The sequence below is a fragment of the Ranitomeya variabilis genome, chromosome 3 (assembly GCF_051348905.1).
Source record: "Ranitomeya variabilis isolate aRanVar5 chromosome 3, aRanVar5.hap1, whole genome shotgun sequence".
NCBI lineage: Eukaryota > Metazoa > Chordata > Amphibia > Anura > Dendrobatidae > Ranitomeya > Ranitomeya variabilis.
In genome coordinates this window covers 494,959,181-494,966,744 of record NC_135234.1, presented here as the reverse complement: position 1 = coordinate 494,966,744, position 7,564 = coordinate 494,959,181, and positions in this window count along the sequence as shown.

The following is a 7,564-nucleotide window of genomic DNA, read 5'->3' as shown; positions in this document are numbered from 1 at the left end:
GGTGCCTCTGCTGGTGAGGAAGAAGGACGTATGAAGCTTTTGGCCAGATTTTCATCAATATACTCCTTTAAGGCTTGACGCTCAGGTGCCGCCAAAGGATATTCGTTACCAAAAGGAATAGCTGCCCCAGGAAGCAACTCAATGGGACAGTAATAATGCCTGTGTGGAGGAAGCTGATCTGCATTCTTCTTGTCACAGATGTCAGATAACTCTTTATATGCTGGAGGTAAAGAAAATACCTGTACATGTGGTTCCGTAGCCGTGGACTCAGGGATAGCTTCTGTTAACGCTGAGTTGCTCCTTGTTGGAAAGATAATCTCCTTGGACTCCCAGTTGATAATTGGGTTCTGAGAACGCAAGCAAGGAATGCCTAAAATCACAGGAAAATGAGGAGAAGAAATTAGCAAGAAAGAAAGTTGCTCCTGATGATTAGGCTCCAACAAAATTTCAAGGGGTACGGTCTCCTGATCCACAGGCCCAGAGATTAATGGTGACCCATCCACTGTTTCCATGGTAATTGGTAGGCTCTTTGCTGAATTTCAATACCATGTTCCTTGGCAAATGCGATATCCATGAAATTTCCACCTGCACCAGAGTCAATCATAGCTGCACTGGAAATCCACTGTCCTGAATACAGGATCTTAATAGGGAGAGAACAGTGAGAGTTCTTTTCCTTAAACTCCTTGGGGGTGAAGTCATAGAAAGTGAATGGCATACAGCATTTAAAAGCAGGCTACATTCAGAGATGTCAGATTCATCATCACAGTTGTCATACTCCCCTACTGCTGCTAGCACCTTGTTAGGCCGTCTAGGACACTTAGGACAATTGATCCAGAAGTGGTCAGACTGGCCGCAGTAGAAACATAGACTTTCACGAAGGCGATGCTCCCGGCGCTCATTGATCTCACGCCTCTGAATGGAATCAATTTGCATGGGCACCTCCTCCACCTCCCGAGATGTTTTTAGGCTCTTTGGAAGGAAGGGAAAAGTTAGAAATACAGTTATATGCAGCAAACTTCTCCTGCCTACGCTCAGTAAGGCGAATGCCAATGCGCACGCAATGCTGTATAAATGTCTCTAGCTCCTGTGGTGACTCAGAGCGAGCTAGTTCATCTTTTACAATACTAGACAGACCCCTTTTAAAAATAGGAAATTGTGCATAACTGTCCCAATTGGTATCTACCGCTAATCTCCTGAATTCAGTAGCATTCTCAGTAACAGAACGTTTTGCCTGGCGTAAAGACAACAAAGCAGATTCAGCGGTTGCACGGCGATTAGGATCATCAAACATTAATGCCATAGTGGACAAGAAATCATCCAAGTTATTTAACCGTGGGTCACGAGACTCAATCATCGGATTCGCCCAGGTGAGCGCTCGTGCGGTCAGCAGCATTATTACACACAATACTTTGGATCTATCATTAGGAAAACCGTCAGCATGCACATCAAAATATAGCATACATTGATTCACAAAGCCACGAAATTTGTCGCAATCACCATTAAATCTGAATTGGGGCAACTTAGGTGGGCTAGCTGGTGGCGGTTGCCCAGAGGGAAAAGTCACTTGTGCAGCTATTTGCGTGCTTATGTCCTGAAAAGCCCGTCCATACTGGGACTCTATGCCAGCAAGTTTGTTTTCCTGGGCTGCCATGCGGGTGCTTAAGTCCTGCAAAGTCTGTCCAAACACTTGTTGATTGAGTTCAAAGCTTCCAAACTTCTTTTGCAGACCTTCCACATCTTTCTGCAGTGATCTAATTATGGAAAACACCTGCTCTAGTCTGCTTTCTGCAGTGATTGTTCCAGCAGTCTCCTTTTTTTTTTTTTAGGCTAGAGTATCCTGTAATAATTATAGGGGATAACTCAGGAGACTCTTTGCATGGAACAAGACAACTACAGGACACAGTTTTATAAGTGGTAAAGTCTATATTATCACACGGTGATTCAAACAGGTACAGAGAGAAACTAAAGTCCACAACACTAGTTGCAAATATCAAATGCAGCTCAGCAGTCTATAGGAAACTTCAGAGGAAAATGCAATCACGCGGAAAGTCTATGAAGTAAAATTATTCTTGAGGATGCTTGACACGAATAAGTCCTTGCTTAGTCCACAGCACAGATAGATATGCTTATAAGGCAGTTCAAATAATATCTTAGCTCAACCAGGGAGGTCTGGGTAATAGTCTCAGGTTCTTGCCTCCCTCTGGCTGTGCTTTGCGTGCTTCCTTCTTGAAGAAGAGCGGACCCGTGGATGTTTGGGTTTGGCCAAACTGTAGTTCAAAGTTTGGTTCGGCATCCGAACTTAACCCAAACCCAATACAAGTAAATGGTGATCCGAACTGTGGTTCTTTAAAATGGACGTAAAATGATCATAGTAAGAGCTAGAGAGTTTAAAAAGGAAGTAAAATGGGGACAAAAACAAGAAAATTGACATGCAAACAAAGGTGGATTGGGAAATGACTGAAAATAGCATGGAATAAAAAAGGACCCCTGGCGAAGGTGGATCTAAGCCTGAGTTGCATAGACCCCCACACCTTCACCCCTCTCCCGAGTGACCCTGTATGTCACCTTGGGTGTCATTGGTGATGAGATAGGGTGGCCATGGTGTCCTCTGGAGGCCAGTCACCTCACCCTTTCTGTGGAAGTAGTGTTTTCAGTACGCTTGGGACCTGCCCACACAGTGAGCTGCTCTCCCTTCCAAATACCCCCCATACTGTACTAATCTGTTCCATGGTGACCATGGGTAATGGAGAATCAGAGTTTGATTCCAGAGAGGGAGCCTGAGAAATGGCTACCAAATCCTAGGAAGGCGGCAGTCTCACAACAAATTAAATACTCCTGAGCAGGTGATGTAGCAAAACAAAATATCCATACAGGACTATTTTAGAGGCTTTGTAATTGGAATTAGTCTTTTACATGGGACATAAGCTTCAGCGGATTATCTTCTTGTCGAACAGGTGAGGAATGTGATGTTTTATTATTATTTGTCTTTTACAGTGAACGTCAATGCATTAGATGTAAAGGGGAGTATAACTTTGCTTTTTTATTTTTTTTATTTCATATTAAGATGTCAGTGTTTTATTTTAATTAAAGGACTTTAGTCTGGCTGTTTTTTTTTTACAAACTAACTATGGGGTTAGTCATGGGGGTCTCCTATAGATGCCTCTCCATTACCAACCTCTGAGCTTCATGTCATGAATACGCTCATCAGCCCCACCTATTCTAGTTGTTCTCAGCAAGAGCAGGTGTAGGATGATGTGAGTAGTACTCTCATTAGCCGACGTCTGTGACCGGCGGTAACCTTTTTACCACGTCATAGCTGCTGGCTCACTTGCTTTAATTTGACAGCATGGAACTGCATTGCTCTGGCCAGTGGTAACACTCTTACATGCTTATGGATGACAGCGTGGCAAGCAATGGATTTTAGGGGCCTGAGGTTATGGTTTTAGTTCAGGTACTGTTCTGGTGTTCGAACCTACCTTTTTTTCAAATGATTGGCCAAACCCACCAGACCTGAACATCCATGGGTTCAACCATCACTACTCTCAAGTTCTGGACTGTGGAAGAGATGTATGTGCCGAGAATGAACACTAATTTCTATCAGATGATACCGATATGAGACAACAAGAAACAGCACAAGATAGCAAAAGGCAAGAACTTGACTTGGCCTCTGCAAAATTTTGGGATGAATTTAATAAGATTGTGAAGTGGATTGGATTTTAAAAAGTTTGAAGATGAAGCCCTCTATCACGACTGCTGTATACACATGTATGGTACAATTAAACTTCAAATGGTAATTCAATGAGTTAATTTTACCAGTGTTGATGAATTTCTTATTACAGATCACCAGAAAAACATAAATCTGTCAATGAGTGTATGGAAAATTGCTTTCAAGTTATGAACTGTGGAAGAGATGTATTACGGATATGCTCCACGAGGCTGTATTACAGGCATGCTGCACCAGCCTGTAGTACTGTCACACTGTACCAAGGTGTATTATGGGCACGCTACATCACAGCCCGATCCATGTTCCTTATTTGATGAGTGAAATTTTTCATGATTAGTACTATCACAGACATGGGTGCAGGGTAGAAAAATTTATTTTTATGCACAGTGCTATCACAGACACGTGTGCAGATTGGAACAATTTGTTTTTATGCACATTACTTCCACAGACATGGGTGCAGAGTAGAAACATTTGTTTTTATGCACAAGACTTCAACAGGCACAGTTTTAGAATTTTTTTGTAGTCACAGTACTATCACAAAAACGGCCATAGAAGAACAGAAAAAGTTGGTTTTACGCATATTACTCCCACAAATTGGTTTCAGAGTACAAAATTGTTTTTACTCCTGATGTTATAGAAATTGGAGCAGAGTGGAAAAAAATAGTTAGGCACTCTACTCCCACAGACACGAGTGCAGAGTTGAAAAAATTGGTTAGACACATTGTTACCATAGGCATGTGCAGAGTAGAAAACATTAGTTAGGCCAGTCTCACACGTCCAGATAATTCCGGTACCGGAAAAATAGGTACCGGAGTTATCTGTGTCCGTGTGTCCGTGAGCTCACGTGGCACATCAGTGTGGCACACATGCGGCAGCCGTGTGCCGATCGTGTGCCGACTGAGTACCACACAGACCGTGCAGGAGACAGTGCTACAGTAAGCGCTGTCCCCAGCGTGGTGCTGAAGCCGCCATTCATCCCTTCTCACCAGCAGCGATCATTGGAGAGAAGGAATGAAAAATCAATGTTTGTTTTTTTTGTGGTTAAAATAAACTTACCGGCAACCTCCCCCCTCCCACCAGCTGTGCGCCCACCCGCTGGAAATAAAATACTCACTCAGCTCCCTCGATGCTTCCTCTCAGTGCCGCAGCTTGTCCTGTATGAGCGGTCACGTGGTGCTGCTCATTACACCCCTATAGGGGGAGCTGGGTGAGTATTTTATTTCCAGCGGGCGGGCGCACAGGGGGTGGGAGGGGGGAGGTTGCTGGAAAGTTTATTTTAACCACAAAAAAACATTGATTTTTCATTCCTTCTCTCCAGCGAACGCTGCTGGAGAGAAGGGATGAATGGCGGCTTCAGCACCACAAGCTGGGGGGACATCGCTTACTGTAGCGCTGTCTCCTGGATGGCACATGGACAGCATCCGTGTGCGGTACGTGTTTTACACGGACCCATTGACTTTAATGGGTCCGTGTGATCCGTGCGCTCCCACGAACACTGACATGTCTCCGTGTTTTTCAAACGGACACACGGTCCGTGAAAACACGCTGACATGTGCAGAGACACATTGATTTTAATGTGTCTACGTGAGTCAGTGTCTCTGGTACGTGAGAAAACTGTCACCACACGTACCAGAGCCACTGACGTGTGAAACAGGCCTTAGGCACACTACTCCCACAGACATGCTTGCAGAGTAGAAAAAATTGGTTATGCACACTACTCACACTTACACACATACAAAGTAGAACAATTTGTTTTTATACACACTACTCCCACACACTTCTTCCACAGACATTTGTGCAAAGTTGAACAATTTGCTTTTATGCACACTATTCCCACAGACACAGCTGCAGAATAGAAAAAATTGGTTATAGGATCACAACTCCCACTATTTCCATGCAAATCAAATGATAAAATGTTCCTTCAGTGAAAAATACATGGGGTCTATGGATATTATTTTACTCACTTCCTAATCATTTATCTCTCTTATTATATAAATAAAATAAATTTATATATATATGAACCCCATTGAAAACCTCTGGAATGTAATCAAGAGGATGATGGATAGTCACAAGCCATCAAACAAAGAAGAACTGCCTAAAGTTTTGCACCACACGCAGTGAGAAAGACTGGTGGAAAGCATGCCAAGACGCATGAAAGCTGTGATTAAAAATCATGGTTATTCCATAACATATTGATTTCTGAACTCTTCCTGAGTTAAAACATTAGTATTGTTGTTTCTAAATGATTATGAACTTGTTTTCTTTGCATTATTTGAGATCTGAAAGCACTGTTTTATTTTTATTTTGACCATTTTTCTTTATCAGAAAAAAAATACAAAATTTATTGCTTGGAAATTCGGAGACATGTTGTCAGAGGTTTATAGAATAAAAGAACAATTTACATTTTACTCAAAAATATACCTGTAAAGAGAAAAATTAGACAAACTGAACATTTTGCAGTGGTCTCTTAATTTTGCCAGAGTTGTATAATTGTTAAAAAATGCATCACCAAGAAGGAAAAGTCATAGAATTATGAAAACCTCAGGAGCAATAGACATGAGACTTTTTCTCACTGTACTAGTGGTGATCTCACCAAGGTCACCATAGTTCATGGGCCTGGCTGGGAACGCAGCCTCAGTGACCTGCGGTAACTTCGATGACGTCACCGCTGCTCACTGAGGCTAAGCTCGCAGCAGCTTATTTTGCAGTGGTTTGCAGGCTGGAAAGTCACTTCTTGGCATTGTTCAGGTCGAAATCATGGATCACGGCATGGGACAGAACAATGGACAGGTGAGGGATTTTGTTATTTTTTATTTTTGTTTTTTTACAGGAGACCATGGGTTCAATGGAATGGGCATAGGTGGGTATAACTGTGTTTGTTATTTTTAAATGAAAAAGTAAAAGTGTTTTTTTTTTTTATTTCAATTAAAATGAAATAAAAGACTTGTTTTGTCTGTGTGCTTTTTACAATATAACTATAAGATTAGTAATGGATAGGTGTCTCATAGAAGCTTCTCCATTACTAAGCCATGTGCTTGATGTTATCAGACAATACAAAGATGACATCAACCCCACAAATATGAAACTCACTTGTGACCGCCACAGTGCAAGTGAGAAGAGGCGGGCAAAGTGCCAGATTTGGCACATCTAATAAATGTGCCTTTACTGGGCAGCTGCTGGCTGCTTTTCTTAGGCTGTTGGGGGCAATATCCATTGCCCCTTATCAGCCTTATAATACTAGACCCCAGTTGTCTGCTTCATCTTGGCTGGTTGTCAAAAATAGGAAGGACCTCACTCCGTTTTTTAAATTATTTATTATATAATGTAAAAGAATAGTATGGAGAACTGTCTATTCTTGATAACCAGCCTTGCTTGTGCTGACAGCTGAGGGTTGTAGCCCGCAGATGTCAGTTTTGCCTGGCTGGTTATCAAAAATACAGGGGAACGCGCGCAAGGCTTTTTTAAAATCCTTTATTTAGAGTGCAGACGCTGGCTGATGAATACTCTCATCAGCTGTTCCTGCTCCCGATGATATTAGCGGCAGCAGGTGTAGGCTGATTGGAGTAGTAGTCCCATTAGTCGAAGCCAGTGACAGTAGGTAAACTTTTCACTTCCAATCACAGCTGCGGGCTCATGCTGTAATCTGACAGTGTGGAACCTGTGGCTGTTTGACCGATGGAAATGATTTTACTGTCGGTCAGAGGCAGTGTTTTCGCCGCTGTCATTCACATGACAGCCTGGAAAGCACTAGATGTTCTGGCCGGCCATTCAAGTGAATGGGGTCCAGGTTCAGATACTCTTCTGGTACCCAACCACAAACTTTTTTTTAAGTGTTTGGCC